This window comes from Esox lucius, chromosome 6 (genome assembly GCF_011004845.1).
Source record: "Esox lucius isolate fEsoLuc1 chromosome 6, fEsoLuc1.pri, whole genome shotgun sequence".
In the NCBI taxonomy this organism is placed as follows: domain Eukaryota; kingdom Metazoa; phylum Chordata; class Actinopteri; order Esociformes; family Esocidae; genus Esox; species Esox lucius.
The window spans coordinates 987,240-1,005,156 of NC_047574.1; the positions used below are offsets into that span (position 1 = coordinate 987,240).

Here is a 17,917-nt window from a genome sequence, read left to right on the forward strand (position 1 = left end):
AGAAGGAGAGAGAGAGAGTGAGAAACCCAGAGTAAGACTTGTAAAAGGACCATGTGTGAGAGTGCTAGACAAGGTTTGAGTTCTCGCACAGCCCTTTTCCTCTGTCTCACAATCAGTCTCTTTCCCCAGAGGGGTTTGTTTATTTACTGTTGTTTACATTGTCAAAGCCAGTGGAACATAAAGAAAGATAAAAGAAGAAAGAAGATAAAATAATAAGAAGAAATATCAGAACATCACACACAAATGTTATAAAAAGGCTCTTCAAATGCTTTTATCATTACTCTCACCTCTCCCTCTCTCCTGTTTTCCCTTCTCTCTCACTTTGTCCTGCTCTCACTCTGTCCTGTGTACCCCTTCTCTCTCACTCTGTCCTGTCTACCCCTTCTCTCTCACTCTGTCCTGTCTACCCCTTCTCTCTCACTCTGTCCTGTCTACCCCTTCTCTCTCACTCTGTCCTGTCTACTCCTTCTCTCTCACTCTGTCCTGTCTACCCCTTCTCTCTCACTCTGTCCTGTCTACCCCTTCTCTCTCACTCTGTCCTGTCTACCCCTTCTCTCTCACTCTGTCCTGTCTACCCCTTCTCTCTCACTCTATCCTGTCTACCCCTTCTCTCTCACTCTGTCCTGTCTACTCCTTCTCTTGCTCCCCCCCAGTGGTATTAAATCAGAGGTGTGGATCAGGGGAGTGAATATTAATTAGACCTGATAATTACATTAACACAGCTGATTAGGAGGCCCCTGGGGCCCTTAGCATAGCAACATTTCAGCACCTCAGTCTTATTGGTCTGTCTGGGTGTGTGCGCGTGTGAGGATGTATGTGTGTGTGCGCGTGTGTGTCTGTGTGTGTGTACAGTGGGGAGAACAAGTATTTGATACACTGCTGATTCTGCAGGTTTTCCTGCTTACAAAGCATGTAGAGGTCTGTAATTTTTATCATAGGTACATATGTTTCCTGTAGTTCTTAACCAGGTTTGCACACACTGCAGCAGGGATTTTGGCCCACACCTCCATACAGACCTTCTCCAGATCTTTCAGGTTTCAGGGCTGTCGATGTGCAATACGGACTTTCAGCTCCCTCCAAAGATTTTCTATTGGGTTCAGGTCTGGAGACTGGCTAGGCCACTCCAGGGCCTTGAGATGCTTCTTACGGAGCCACTCCTTAGTTGCCCTGGCTGTGTGTTTCGGGTCGTTGTCATGCTGAAAGACCCAGCCACGACCCATCTTCAATGCTCTTACTGAGGGAAGGAGGTTGTTGGCCAAGATCTCGCGATACATGGCCCCATCCATCCTCCCCTCAATACGGTGCAGTCGTCCTGTCCCCTTTGCAGAAAAGCATCCCCAATGAATGATGTTTCCACCTCCATGCTTCACAGTTGGGATGGTGTTCATGGGGTTGTACTCATCCTTCTTCTTCCTCCAAACACGGCGAGTGGGGTTTAGACCAAAAAGCTAAATTTTTGGCTCATCAGACCACTTGACCTTCTCCCATTCTTCCTCTGGATCATCCAAGTTTGGTCACTGTCAAACTTCAGATGGGCCTGGACATGCGCTGGCTTAAGCAGGGGGACCTTGCGTGCGCTGCAGGATTTTAATCCATGAAGGCGTAGTGTGTTACTAATGGTTTTCTTTGAGACTGTGGTCCCAGCTCTCTTCAGGTCATTGAACAGGTCCTGCCGTGTAGTTCTGGGTTGATCCCTCATCTTCGTCATGATCATTGATGCCCCATGAGGTTATAATTGTGCCAAAAGTTGTTGCCTTCTCACCAAGCTGCTTGCCTTTTGTCCTGTAGCCCATCCCAGCCTTGTGCAGGTCTACAATTTTATCCCTGATGTCCTTACACAGCTCTCTGGTCTTGGCCATTGTGGAAAGGTTGGAGTCTGTTTGATTGAGTGTGTGGACAGGTGTCTTTTAGGTAACGAGTTCAAACGAGTTCAAACAGGTGCAGTTAATACAGGTAATGAGTGGAGAACAGGAGGGCTTCTTAAAGAAAAACTAAAAGGTCTGTGAGAGCTGCAATTCTTACTGGTTGGTAGGTGATCAAGTACTTATGTCATGCAATAAAATGCAAATTAATTATTTAAAAAACATACAATGTGATTTTCTGGATTTTTGTTTTAAATTCTGTCTCTCACAGTTGAAGTGTACCTATGATAAAAACTACAGACCTCTACATGCTTTGTAAGTAGGAAAACCTGCAAAATCGGCAGTGTATCAAATACTTGTTCTCCCCACTATATGTGTGTCTGTGTGTGTGTGTGTGTGGGTGGGTGTGTATATGTGTCAGGGTGTGTTTGTCTGTCTTTCTGTGTGTGTGTATGTGTCTGGGTGTGTGTGTGTCTGTCTGTCTGGGTGTGTGTGTGTGTCTGTCTGTCTGGGTGTGTGTATGTGTCTGGGTGTGTGTGTGTGTCTGTCTGTCTGGGTGTGTGTCTGTCTGTCTGGGTGTGTGTGTGTGTCTGTCTGTCTGGGTGTGTGTGTGTCTGTCTGGGTGTGTGTGTGTGTGTGTCTGTCTGTCTGGGTGTGTGTGTCTGTCTGCGTGTGAATATGTTTGTGTCATCTTACTCGTTACTTGAACGACTCAATTACTGTTTCCCTTTTAAATAATAAAAAAATCACACATTTCAAATAGATAAATACTTCCTGTTTTTTTACAATCTATAAACCTCAGGAAAAGTTTCATCTTTTGCATTTGTCAGCCCTCGAAATCGGACAAAAAAATTAATCATGTTATTAAACATGACTGTTGATTAATTTGTGTTGAATTGCAAATTGTCGCAGGCCATTAACCCTTGATTGTTGTAGTAGTAGTTGGTAGTTGTTGCAGTGCTCACATTTTGCCCAAAGGGCTCTGTTGAACTGTAAGGTACTAAATAGGGAACATGGAGGTATTTGGGACGCTTCCTACTGAGCTGTGTGGCTCTGAATAAAATAGATCCATTACAACACAGCAGTTGAAGAAGAAAATAAAAATGACATTTAAAAAATGAAAAAAGATAGTATTGAAAGTGCTGAGTCAGGAGGAATAAGCCCCTGTGTGTGTGTGTGTGTGTGTTTATGGAAAGGTTTTATGTCATGTGGGGACCAAAATATTAATCCAGGAACATTTCAGGAATAGGGATACTGTATCTGAAATGACTCCCATTGGAAAATGTCTTTTTTTGCATATAGGTTTTAGGTAACAGATTAGGGTTAGGCGTTAACCCATGCAGGGTGGAAGTGTTTCTGTGTCTTCCTCTGTCCACTGTCTGTGTTCTTATGCACATCTTCATCTTTTCTTTTTGTTGGCCAGTTTGAGATATGGCTTTTTCTTTGCAACTCAGTGTTTTGTGGGAACTATTCAATGAAGCTGCCAGTTTAGTACCTGTGAGGCGTCTGTATTTCAAACGAGACTCGGATTGATTTGTGCACTGGGGCCTCCCGCTCCTCTTTCTTTCTAAAAGGCCAGTTTTATTGCTTCTTTAATCAGCACAATATAATTGCAACATTATTTTCTATAGCCTTTAAAATGATCAACATGCCATTGGAACACAGGAGTGATGGTTGTTGATAATGCACCTCTGTAAGCCTGTGTTGACACAGAGACTCCCTCGTTGGTGGAGGAGCATTTAATTGGACAAGATGTTGTAAAGGGAACGGAGCAGAAGACACCCTAATACACAGCCTAAAATGTAATATTAAATATGCTGTATCCTGTTTAAAACTCATGTGCAACGTTTACTTCAAATTTTTGATTTGTTTATTTCTTTTTCGCTGTTGTTATTCATTATCTCTTATTTCCACTTGCTTTGGCAATGTAAACACGTTTCCCTGGCCAATAAACCCCTTTAAAATGAAATTGAGTTGAGAGAGGAGAAAAAGAAAAGAGAGAGAGCAAGTGAAGAGAGAAAGCAATCGAGGAAGGAGTGCTAGGATAGAGTTGGAGAGATAAAGAGAGAGAATGAATGATAACAAGAGGAATAGAGGACAGAAGGAAAGTGTCTGTTGTGGTTTTAAGCAGCATGGTAGTGGCTGTGTTACCATTAAAACCCAGTCTGGGGTTTCTGCCAATGCGCTGGGTCTGGATTAACTTCCTGTTTTACAGAGGAACTTCCTCTGCAAGTGAGTCAGCCTCTGAAATCCCTCTTCCTCTGTATCCCTCTCTCTCCTTTCCTCTTTCTTTTCCTTTCGCTTTCTCTCTTTCTCACTTGCTCCCTTCCATCTTTCCCTCCTTTCACTCTCCATTCTCTCTTTCTGTCCCTTCTCTTTCTCTGTATTCCTCTCTCTGTCATCTTCCCCAAACTTCCTCCCTCAGTCCCTCCCTTTCTCTCCCCCTTTGTTCCTCAGTGTGTGGATGACACGTGTAACAGGATAGCATCTTATCACCACAACACAGACTCTGGTAAAACACAAAATACACCTCCTCTCCCGCTCTTCTCCTCCTCTCCCTCTCTCCTTCTACTCTATCACTCCTCTCCCTCTCTCCTTCTACTCTATCACTCCTCTCCCTCTCTCCTTCTACTCTATCACTCCTCTCCCTCTCTCCTTCTACTCTATCACTCCTCTCCCTCTCTCCTTCTACTCTTCGTCTCTCTCATTCTCATTTCTCTTGTTTTCCACCGTTCCATTTTTCTATCTCGTTGCCCCCCACATGTTACGTCCTGGTCTGTTCCTCAGTCTTTGAGTGTCTGTTCCTCAGTCTTAGAGTGTCTGTTCCTCAGTCTTAGAGTGTGTGTTCCTCATTCTTAGAGTGTCTGTTCCCCAGTCTTAGTGTCTGTTCCCCAGTCTTAGAGTGTCTGTTGCTCAATCTTAAAGTGTCTGTTCCCCAGTCTTAGAGTGTCTGTTCCCCAGTCTTAGAGTGTCTGTTCCCCAGTCTTAGAGTGTCTGTTCCTCATTCTTAGAGTGTCTGTTCCGCAGTCTTAGAGTGTCTGTTCCTCATTCTTAGAGTGTCTGTTCCCCAGTCTTAGAGTGTCTGTTCCCCAGTCTTAGAGTGTCTGTTCCTCATTCTTAGAGTGTCTGTTCCCCAGTCTTAGAGTGTCTGTTCCCCAGTCTTAGAGTGTCTGTTCCTCATTCTTAGAGTGTCTGTTCCCCAGTCTTAGAGTGTCTGTTCCTCATTCTTAGAGTGTCTGTTCCCCAGTCTTAGAGTGTCTGTTCCCCAGTCTTAGAGTGTCTGTTCCCCAGTCTTAGAGTGTCTGTTCCTCATTCTTAGAGTGTCTGTTCCGCAGTCTTAGAGTGTCTGTTCCTCATTCTTAGAGTGTCTGTTCCCCAGTCTTAGAGTGTCTGTTCCCCAGTGTTGTATAACAATGTTCTAAGGTCCTCTTATGATGTGTCTACTCTCTATTCACTCCTTCCTTCGACACTCTCCTCCTTCTCTACCCCTCGCCATCCTCTCCACCCCTCTCCTCCCCTCCCCTCTCCTCTCCTCCCCTCCCCTCTCTTCTCCACCACTCTCCTCTCCTCCCCTCTCCTCTCCTCTCCTCTCCTCTCCTCCCCTCTCCTCTCCTCTCCTCTCCTCTCCTCTCCACTCCTCTCCTCTTCACTCCTCTCCTCTCCTCTCCTCTCCTCTCCACCCCTCTCCTCCCCTCCCCTCTCCTTTCCTCCCCTCTCTTCTCCACCCCTCTCCTCCCCTCTCCTCTCCACTCCTCTCCTCTTCACTCCTCTCCTGTAGTCTTCCCCCTCTATTCAGTTCTTTGTTAGCCAAACACACACACACACACACAGGAGATTGCTGTTGCCTCCACGCTGGTCTATTTCCATCCAGTTGAAGGATTTCCTCCTCGGTGTTCTGTGTTGTATAATCCTGCTCATGCATTGCTGCCCTGACACCTAAAACACACATGCGCACACACACACGCGCACACACACACACACACACACCTTCAAAAGAAGCTCAATATCAGCTGTATGTCCAGGGGGGATAAATGCCCTATATTTAAATAATGGGCTTGGGCATTGTGGACAGGATATTGGATGGCAGTTAACCTTAATGCTAAACTTTAACCCTAACTGTAATATGTAACCCTAACCATCTTTGTGCGGAGGCCATGCTTGTCTTCCCATCCTGTCTACACATTCTGACTCTACACACAATGGCCCGGACTCTACACATCCTGACTCTACACATCTTGACTCTACACATCCTGACTCTACACACCATGACCCTGACTCTACACATCCTGACTCTACACATCCTGACTCTACACACCATGACCCTGACTCTACACATCCAGACTCTACACATCCTGACCGTATACATCATGGCTCAACACTGCCTGACTACACATCCTGACTCTACACATCTTGACCATATACATCCTCACTCAACTCAGCCTGACTCTACACATCCTGACTCAACACACCATGACCCTGACTCTACACATCTTGACTCTACACATCCTGACTCAACACACCATGACCCTGGCTCTATACATCCAGACTCTACACATCCTGACTGTATCCATCCTGATTCAATACATTCTGATTCAAAACACCCTGAACCAGACTCTACATGCCCTGGCTCTATGTATCTTGACTCTACACACCCTGATTCTGCACACCTTCACACTACTCATCATGACTCTACACACCCTGATTCTACACAACCCGACTCTGCACCTCCCGACTCTACACATCCCGACCCTACACACTTTGACTCTACACATCCTGACTCTACACATCCTGACTCTACACATCCTTACTGTATACATCCTGATTGTATGGGGCTAAGTGGAGTGAAAGTGCAGTTAAAGTGTGACCTGAGATGAATAATAGTGATGTAGGAGTCTACTCCTGGTGGAGTAGTGATGATGTTACAGTGTTGATGGAGTGACTCTATGAGTGAAACTGAGTCACAGTGATATAGCTTGCTAGTCGGTCATGTGAGGATACTTGTTCCAGAAGGAAAAAGTTGTGTTTTGCTGTGTATTACTGTGTATTACTGTATGTGATGCTACATGTCTTTGTTGATGTCTCCCTTCGTATCCCTCCCACCATCTCACTTTCTCTGTTTCTGTCCTTTTATCTCTCTCTTTATATCCACCTCTTCATGTTTCCCTCCCTTTCATTTTAATGTAGGTATGTTCTTCCTCCTACAGACGTCTGCCTTAACAAGAACAGGGAGATAGAAGTGAATACATATTCACTTAGCTTCTCACGTACAATTCAGACTCCACTTTCTGGCAAGACTGAATTAAAAATAGGAGTCTGGCATGGATTGGTTTGCTCTGCCGTATTTTACCGATTGGTTTCATCAGCTCTCAACATCCAGCAGACATCCTCAATGGTTTTGGGTGGAATTTAGACATATAAATCATATCTTGCTCAAACTTGAACAGTCAATATTCAAAATAAATAATACCTTTGCAGCCATAATTTATATTCTGCTTCATCATGTTCTCATGTTAAACCTTTTAAAATTTGCTAGGATGCTAATGGCCAACATCTGAGAAGAAAATTATAAACCATATTGTATTGGCCCTCGTTAAACTATATGATATAAACCATGTTGTATTGGCCCTTGTTAAACTATATGATATAAACCATGTTGTTGTGGCCCTTGTTAAACTATATGATATAAACCATGTTGTATTGGCCCTCGTTAAACTATATGATATAAACCATGTTGTATTGGCCCTCGATAAACTATATGATATAAACCATATTGTATTGGCCCTCGTTAAACTATATGATATAAACCATGTTGTATTGGCCCTCGTTAAACTATATGATATAAACCATGTTGTATTGGCCCTCGTTAAACTATATGATATTAACCATGTTGTTGTGGCCCTCGTTAAACTATATGATATAAACCATGTTGTATTGGCCCTCGTTAAACTATATGATATAAACCATGTTGTATTGGCCCTCGTTAAACTATATGATATAAACCATGTTGTTGTGGCCCTCGTTAAACTATATGATATAAACCATGTTGTATTGGCCCTCGTTAAACTATATGATATTAACCATGTTGTATTGGCCCTCGTTAAACTATATGATATAAACCATGTTGTATTGGCCCTCGTTAAACTATATGATATAAACCATGTTGTATTGGCCCTCGTTAAACTATATGATATAAACCATGTTGTATTGGCCCTCGTTAAACTATATGATATAAACCATGTTGTATTGGCCCTCGTTAAACTATATGATATAAACCATGTTGTTGTGGCCCTCGTTAAACTATATGATATAAACCATGTTGTATTGGCCCTCGTTAAACTATATGATATTAACCATGTTGTATTGGCCCTCATTAGGCTATAAAACTGGTTTATTTGCATTCGTGGGTTTTCATGCTCATCCCAGATATAGCAGCAGTAATCAGCCATCTCTCTCAAGGTACCTTTGCTCTCCCTGTCTATATATTCCTCCATTACTTTTATTGTAAATATAATTTTACTCTCTGGACAAGTGGGGATGATACATTGTTTCATTCTATAGAATGATCTTGTAAGGGAAGGAGGGAACGTTTGTACTGTCTGTTTGTACATTCTTTAATGTACCAGTGGGGCCTGACAAGGACAGTACAAAAAATTACATTTGACTTTGTGGGGATATTTGCCAGCCAATGAAACAGGCTATTTTTGTCTTTGGGGTTAGGGTTAGGAGTAAAAGTTTAAACACTTAGAAAATGGGAACAAGCGCCTAGGGACAGGCTGAACAGGATGCTAGGCTGTACTGATTTCTTTCTAATATAATTACAGTGTAATAACCCTGTGCTTTAGTGGCTCACAGCACCATCTGGGCTAACATCAGGCCCTGGGCTAGTGGCACACCCTGGGCTAGCGTCAAACACTGGGCTAGCGTCAGAACACTGGGATAGCGGTAGACCCTGGGATAGCAGTAGACCCTGGGCTAACAGCAGACCCTGGGCTAACGGCAGACCCTGGGCTAACGGCAGACCCTGGGCTAACGGCAGACCCTGGGCTAACGGCAGACCCTGGGCTAACGGCAGACCCTGGGCTAACGGCAGACCCTGGGCTAACATCAGACCCTGGGCTAACGGCAGACCCTGGGATAGTGGTAGACCCTGGTCTAACATCAGACCGTGGGAGAGCGGTAGATCCTGTGCTAACATCAACTCTATCTTAGACATCCCCTCCCATCCTCTCTACGACAAGCTGAGGCTGCTGGGGAGCATGTAGCTGAGACCATTAGCCACTGGCTAACCCTCCCCAGTTACCAGCTGGATGTGAATCTCAAACCAGACTAAAGACAATACTTAATTTGCATTTCAAATTTGTTTTTCACTTCAGATTTTCAGTGCATTTGAAAAAATATGGAAGGTAAATTGGATTGGGTTTTGTTAATTTCCATAAATGTTCTGTAGTCTGTCATCAGTCTGTAGGACATAGACATTAAGTACATTGATTAGTAGTTCATAGTGTACATACAATAAATGTATATTTTATCCCTTGTAACCCTCATGATATAGGGGGAAATATTGCAATGAATGTGGTGCCCGCCGCTGCAAAATTGTGATCCACAGGAAGACAGAATATTTGTATGAAATACGATTTATTTTCCAAAGCTGTGCGCAGATTACCTTCCTGCCCAGTTTACTGTCACACCGGAATCAGAACAGAACACCAATGTCCTGCACCCGACGTTCGGAGTATCAAGCTAGCGAGTGAGGTCAGAGAAACTGGCTGTGTCTATGCATGCGCACGTTTGTGTTGAACTGTCAGTAAGTGAATGTCACATAGATAAAGATGGTAGCCTTCGTCTGAGCGACAACCAAAGGTAAGAAGGCTAGCTAACCACCCAGCAAGCAACACGCCAGTGGCCCACCGGCGGCCGCTTTCATGACAATGCCTTCTAACAATACTCTGATCAGCGGCTAACCAGCGGCCCGACGGCGGCTAGCCACTTTTATGCAATAAACCCAGCGGGATGCCTCACTCCCCAATATTAGGTTTTATTTAACAATAACAACAATAACAATTTATTTCAAATAGTGCAAAAAGCATAAAAAAAAATGCATTATACAGCAAGCGTACAAAACAAACATGTTGAAATTAATTGAAATAAAAAAAATACTAAATCAAGAAAACGTGTCCAGCAACATATATAGTAAAATTACAGTATTTGAATGTGAAAGTACAAAATAAAGCATAACACTAAAACTACAGTCAGAATTAAGAACATTCACACAGAGCTATAAATATATTAAGAGGATAATACAATCATATATATAACACTGTACAAAGCATCAGTTAAATTAAAAAGAAAGTACTGCAGCATAGCAGCAATATTGGTTGTGCTGGAGATGTCATTCATATTCACGGCAGGTCCCTTGTACCGCCGCGACATCTTCTCCCACCTGCACGGTCAGCTGCCCCTTTCTGGTACCTGGGGACCTGGTTCTGGACAGCCTCGTCAGTGGCCTCCCGGTTGGAAGGATTCTTCCTTATGGCTCCTAAAGTAATCAGATATTGTACTTAAATGGTCTGACATGATTTTGAGAATTGCATGACATTCAAGACAAATTAAATGTTTCATAAAGACAACATACAAGACAACTATAGTCTTTTTTTTACCTGATTTTAGAGCCAGCTGTGCCCTCGGCTTGACATTCTTTTCAGTCAGGCGTTTATCAGAAGCTAAAAAGCACAATGAAATGTCAGTAGCTTAACAGTGAAATAAACAAAACTGCCATATACATGTAATTTCAGAAAGGCTGTACAGTATTGGATTTTAGTAAATGGCACACGTTCAGACAAATGCAGTTTCATTAAGGCAAGATGCTAGCGTAACTATAGTCTTGTTTTTACCTGATTGTAGAGCCAGCTTTGCCCTCAGCTCAATCTTCTCTTCAGTCAGCCACTTGATCTTCTCCAAATGTTCTGAAAGTAAATACAGACAGTTAATCATTCAGTCCTAAATATCTGGTTATTTTCCAATCAGAACTCAAATCGCAGTGTCTGCCAAAATGTTCATTCGTACCTTCATGTACAGAGCTAAAACTTCCCCCTACCTCTGCCTTCTTGCCCTTAAAAATAAATTGAAATTGACAAATAAAATTGGAAGCAACATGCTTTAATAACAAGTTAAGCATCTGGGTTAAGTGAATGAACCCACACTTACCTATGTAGCCATCCTCTACATGGTGGGGTGGAGTACCTCTCTGGTGCCTTGGAGTACTGTGCTTGCTCTATCCTAAAAATAAACATAAAAGTTGGTGAACAGGTAAATGGTGAAACCAAGTAAACATTGCAGCAATTACGAGATCAACATGTAATTCACATACCTCCAGGGCTGCAATCCACAGGGTGTTGTGGTGTAAATATTTGTCCTTGGGGTGGTAGGGGCCCATGCTGGAACGATTTTTGCTCCGCTGGCGATACACACGTCCGGTCTCTCACGTGTCAAGGAAAAGTTAAGGTTTTGTAAGCATTTACCCTGCAAAACATATTTTCAAATTGTTATTACGTTTTCAAATTCACCTGCATGCTTGATGAGCTTATAAGGGACAGCCTCCCATGTGTCTTCAGGTGGTGAACAAGTTCTGGCAAACTTGTCATGGCTGAAGGACTTCCAGCTGGTGATGCTCTGTGGTGGCCAGTGGCAAACTCCCCCTTTGAGCCATGGGCGTGGAACTACTACCACACAGTCATCCTCTTCCGGGAACAAAACTACAGAAAACGTCATCAGCTGAAGGCAATGTTTAGAAAAGAGGTTTAAAAAAACGGCAGCATAAGACACACACAGGCTAGCTAAGAACAATGTGGATACACAGACACCTCAGTAACGGAATTGTAACAAGTCCAGGTTTAGCTAGTCTAGCTTAATGTTATTGCCAAGAGTAACGTTATCCACACGATGTGGATAACATTACACAAAGAAACACGATTTAGCTAACGTTACGCATCAGTTGATAAAAGTTACCAGGAGTAAGCACACATTATAAAATTCTAACTTGTTGATACCCTAAGAAACATGATTTAGACATGTTAGCTAACCACGTTACCATACCTGTTCAACTGTTGATATGCAAAGAAGCAGGCATACTATAATGTAGATATTGAAGGTTTTAGCCAATTAAGTTTTCGTCTATACAGAATAAATCATAATGCGTACTTCGCTTCTCTTGTGAGGAGATACAAACTTGGGACCTATAGTTCATAAGTCTGCTTCTCTAACCACTATGCTTTTTAACAAGGGACAGTCAGTCAGTCAGATTGATAGCATGTATAAACACTGGGTTCATTCGCATAATCTCATTTAGTGAACTAGTACTAGCAGTATTTTGTTATCTCGTAAGGAATTAAATAACATTGATAGATCTGGGCAAGCTTTTTTTGCAGATTGCATATTTCAGAAACACGCTAAATAAGCAACACATCACCATTATAGACATGGACTTTACTGTTGTTCATCAGGTTTCCCCGGCTCCTTTAAAAGTCTTAAAAGATCTTACAATTAAATCAGGGAAATTAAGGTCATAAATAGTCTTACATTTACTGTAAATTTGCTGTAGGTATTACATTTGCAGATGGTGCGTTTAAGGCAGATGGAAAAGTGATCATGCACAGTGGAACTGTGGGTGAAACATAACATTAGCATGTATTTGTTTGATATACTTAGTATTAGACAATGAGGGTCTCAGCCATTAATATGTTTTACCTGCATGTCAACATACGTCGCTGGAATATGAAATGCGTCATCCGGATGTAAAACAGAAAGGATACCTGTTAGCTAGCTACAGATGCTGACGTCTGGTTGCGTGTCATCTGTTCGTTGTCGTCAGTAGTTGCTAGATAGTGAGCCAAGATGGGGAGATGCAAGCTGAATGAAAAATGGTTGGAGGAAAATACGTTTTGGAGGTGGTTGGCAATGAATACATGGCATGGTGCAATTTGATGGACCTAGATCGGGAAATTGAGAAGAAAGAAGCAGAGATACACCACATGTCTTGAGGAGAGCTTGGCGTGGTGTTACAAAACTACGGTAGAGTGATATTGAACGGCTTACGTAGGAGCTACACTTACAGCCATCAAGTGTTCAGCATTGCGATTAGCCGTCAAAATCTTTAGGAATGCCCCCTTTGAAATAAATGACTGCTGCTGCACTACTCGTGTTGTGTCACATCCAGTGGCAGCGTCCAAGCTTCACGAAACGCTGAGGTTGAATTCTTGATGGCCGACATGTGTTCATTCTGTCTTGTGAGTTGAAATAACAAGAAACTGATTGATATTTGGGGGTGGATTGGGTCCGCTGTCACACCAGCCTTGCTATGGTAAAAGTTGGATGATGGACGACTGTCAGATCCTGACTGGGGACCTCTATCTATCTCTATGTGCCTGGGGGTCACAGCCAGGGCCTGATCTACCGTTCTCTGTTTTCTGCACCCCATACCATCATGGGTGCTAGCTTTTGCACTGTACGCTAATAACAAGGCGGATGGTCCCTCTCCGCCGGGGGATGTGGTGACCATGATTCCTGAAAATAATCTCACATTTTAATAATAATAATACATGATATTTATATAGCGCTTTTCAGGGACCCAAACACACTGTACAAAAGTGACATGGAACAGAAAACAAACAGAAACAAAAGAAATACTATGAGAAAACAACAAAGATTGAGAGTGTGGGATTTGGCGTGGCTATGGGTAGGCGATTTTGTACAGATGAGTCTTGATGCGCTGCTGGAAGATGGGGACAGTCTCAGAGTCACGGATGGTTTTGGGGAGAGAGTTCCAGAGACGAGGAGCAACCTCTGAGAATGCCCTGTCACCAAAGCCTTTGAGCTTAGAATTTGGGATTATGAGGGGGCCTGCAGTACTGGAACGGAGTGTGTTTGTTGGTTGATATGGAAGAAGAAGGTCAGAGAGGTAGGCAGGGGCAGTATTGTTTAGGGCTTTATATGTCAGTAGGAGGATCTTGTAGTTGATGCGTTGGGACATAGGAAGCCAGTGTAACTCACAGAGGATAGGGGTGATATGCTGCTGGGACTTGGTGTGAGTGAGTAGTCTGGCTGCAGAGTTTTGAACCATTTGAAGCTTGTGGAGGGAAGGTCTGAGTTTGGAGATGCTGCGAAGATGGAAGAATGAAGATTTTACAGTCTATTTCACGTGCTGATCAAAGGAGAGTGTAGAGTCCAGAATGCCAAGGTTACGTGCGTGGGGGGGATGGAGAAACAAAGGTGTCATCTTTGACGCTTGCGTACAGAGATTTCTCCTTTCTCCGGATTCTTTGAATCTTTTGATGAAATTATGCACCATAGATGATGAAGTCCCCAAACTAATTGCACATTTACATTGTGATATGTTATCTTTGCATTTTGACACTATTTGCCCACACAGTATTTCACAGAGTGGTGAACCTCTCCCCATCCTCACTTCTGACAGACCCATCCTCTCTGGAATGATCTTTTAATACCCAATCATGTTACTGACCTGTGTGATATTCCACCATGTGTAGATTTCAGCATTGCACAACGTTTCCAGTCTTTTGTTGCCTCCTTCCCAGTTTTTTTTTATTTATTGCTGGTATAAAATTCAAAGAGAGCATGTATTTTCCAAGAAACAATAAGATTTCTCAGTTTCAACATTGGAATATAGGGCTTAAGTTTCACACATCATTGCAATCTGTTTTACTTTACATTTCACACAGGGTCGCAACTTTTTGGGAAACGGGGCTGTAGATAATTATTCTGTGACCGACTCCAACCATATCCAAGATGGATGATGACTGCAAATGTACAAAGAATTGTTTGTCAGGTTATCATTAAAATCCATGAAAGTTACAGTTCAGGTAAAATAGTTTTGTGCCCTATTTTGTGCCTGCAATTAAATACATCAGTGTGAGGCTAAATATGAGGGCATATTTAGAAAATAAATAATATTGTGAAAGATAAAGGCAGGATCTCCCGAATTTTTGTCAACTGTGCGAAAAGGCTTCCAAGAAGATTCAGTGACTGCTTTTGCTAAGAGACAGTGACTTCTTTTTTGTAGCTTGGTTTGCTGATAGGGCTGTGTTTGAACTAGAACTCACTAAGGAAGGAGTTCTCCCTGTACTGAATTCAGAAAGATGCTATGACAACGTACAATACATCTATCAAGACCTAGAACAAGATGAGATATATATTGTGTGTTTGTTTTTGTGTGCTTTGTCTGTGTGTTTGTGTGTGTTTACAGTGTACTATATTTTAATATCAAGGTCTTCACAGCAACAGTAAATATGACATTAGACCGCTAAATTAAAGTATATAAACTTTCTCAACTTTCCTGAACACAACTCATCACCATCTCAAACATTGCTGAGGTTGTAGTGTGTATGTCTGTGAGTGAATGCAGAAACAAATTGCCACACAAACTCATCTAGTAGAGGGATTGTGTGTGTGTGATTATGTATGTGTGCGAGCTTGAAAAATTGTGCACGCTCTTGTATGTGTGTACACAAACACACACGATACATGAATGAGATTGATCCTGACTGCTGATTGACACACCCATTTAGTTGTGACACGCTACACACATTGTTATGACATCACTGTCACCATGGCATTTATTTGCATATTGTTGATGTCTTCCTTAACTGAACCCTGACTGCCTCCGCAGTCATACACATAAATCATTTGTCTTTTTTTATTAAATTATTTTGTCGTGCTGTCAAATGTGGACAGTTTAGGACGGATGATGACAGGTGTTACGACCGCTGTCATTTTTTTTATCGTCTTCATGATGTCAAACAGCTGAACAACTACTTATTTTTCGAAAATCTAATTCCTCAATGCCTAAGAGACTTGTACAAATGGGTGTGTCAAAATGTCCAGAAGTCTTGGTGTTATATAGCTGCACAGCCCTATTCTCACTACCCTTAGCATTGGGATAAGTGTTCTTTGCCCTAGACTAAGTTAATGTTCACACGTGCACATTCTATAGTTGGCTAGCACCCAACCTTAGTCCCTAGCTTGGTACTAGCCAATCATAGAATACCAGTGTTACCTGTTGTCTTGAATCTTCTCCTGCAGAATCATGGAAGTTTGTTTAAATTAGCCCACTAAGCTGACCCAAGACTAGTCCCAGCCTGGCGCACTTAAGTGAGTAGAACCCATTCAAGGGACTAGAACCCATTCAAGGGACTAGAACCCATTCAAGGGACTAGAACCCATTCAAGGGACTAGAACACGTTCATGTAATGAATGGTGGCGTTGCGAGAGCAAGGAACCAGGTGCAGGCAGGAATAGTCGGTGTTGAATCTTTAATAAACCAAACAAACACCGAGCACAAAAATCACAATGAAAGAAAAAGGCTGACTAAAGCAGCAAAACGAAATGTAGCAACGGTTATAAGCACTTATATGTAACAGCACCACATGCCATTAAACATGAAAACATCAATGATCCACACTGTGGGGAGCAGAGGGGAAACATTTAAACACATACAAATTAGCAAACAGGGACCTGGTGTGAACGATAATTGAAGACATGTGACCCAACAAGTACGGGATGCGTTCATGTGATGGTTGGAACTGAAGGTGTATGGAACTGAGAATATTTTGTCTCCTGTTATGAAAAGTTACCATTTTGTTTGACATGATTAACTCAGTTTAGTGTTGTGTTTTTGTTATGCAGTGATGTGCATTTGCATTGTATTTGAAAGCAGTGAGATATGTCAGTATATATAAATATACTGTTGTGTTTGTTATGATGTAGATCAAACCCAGTTTCTTAGAAATTGAGCAAAATTGTAATTCTGATATTTCAAGACTTCTGTTCTGATTTTATGTAATATTATCTTCAAAGTCAGATAGTCATCTCTCTTATTAGTAATAGTTTTATAGTATGCGGTGCTGGTTAACCGGTAGTAATAGTATTAGTGTGAGTATGCAGTGCTGGTTAACCGGTAGTAATAGTATTAGTGTGACTATGCAGTGCTGGTTAACAGGTAGTAATAGTTTTAGTGTGAGTATGCAGTGCTGGTTAACCGGTAGTAATAGTTTTAGTGTGAGTATGCAGTGCTGGTTAACCGGTAGTAATAGTTTTAGTGTGAGTATGCAGTGCTGGTTAACCGGTAGTAATAGTTTTAGTGTGACTATGCAGTGCTGGTTAACCGGTAGTAATAGTATTAGTGTGACTATGCAGTGCTGGTTAACAGGTAGTAATAATTTTAGTGTGAGTATGCAGTGCTGGTTAACCGGTAGTAATAGTATTAGTGTGACTATGCAGTGCTGGTTAACCGGTAGTAATAGTTTTAGTGTGACTATGCAGTGCTGGTTAACCGGTAGTAATAGTATTAGTGTGACTATGCAGTGCTGGTTAACAGGTAGTAATAATTTTAGTGTGAGTATGCAGTGCTGGTTAACCGGTAGTAATAGTATTAGTGTGAGTATGCAGTGCTGGTTAACCGGTAGTAATAGTATTAGTGTGAGTATGCAGTGCTGGTTAACCGGTAGTAATAGTATTAGTGTGACTATGCAGTGCTGGTTAACCGGTAGTAATAGTATTAGTGTGAGTATGCAGTGCTGGTTAACCGGTAGTAATAGTATTAGTGTGAGTATGCAGTGCTGGTTAACCGGTAGTAATAGTATTAGTGTGAGTATGCAGTGCTGGTTAACCGGTAGTAATAGTTTTAGTGTGACTATGCAGTGCTGGTTAACCGGTAGTAATAGTATTAGTGTGAGTATGCAGTGCTGGTTAACCGGTAGTAATAGTTTTAGTGTGTTTATGCAGTGCTGGTTAACAGGTAGTAATAGTTTTAGTGTGAGTATGCAGTGCTGGTTAACCGGTAGTAATAGTTTTAGTGTAAACTATGCAGTGCTGGTTAACCGGTAGTAATAGTATTAGTGTGAGTATGCAGTGCTGCCTGTAATATCAGGGCTCAATTAAAGCTGTGTCTGTCTAGTAGCAGGAACATGAAAACATCAGTGTTGAAATATTAATGAAGAAGGGCTGCCTGGATGGTGCTTGGGGAGATTTTGTTCCTTAGTTTT

General features: G+C 42.2%; 1 protein-coding gene across 5 annotated transcripts in view; it reads left to right on the top strand.

Annotated features, from left to right (window-relative positions):
- The window catches only part of rbfox3a (RNA binding fox-1 homolog 3a), a 546,865-nt gene that overhangs the window by 131,529 nt on the left and 397,419 nt on the right, over window positions 1-17,917 (top strand). The gene's annotated exons all lie outside the window — the stretch shown is intronic.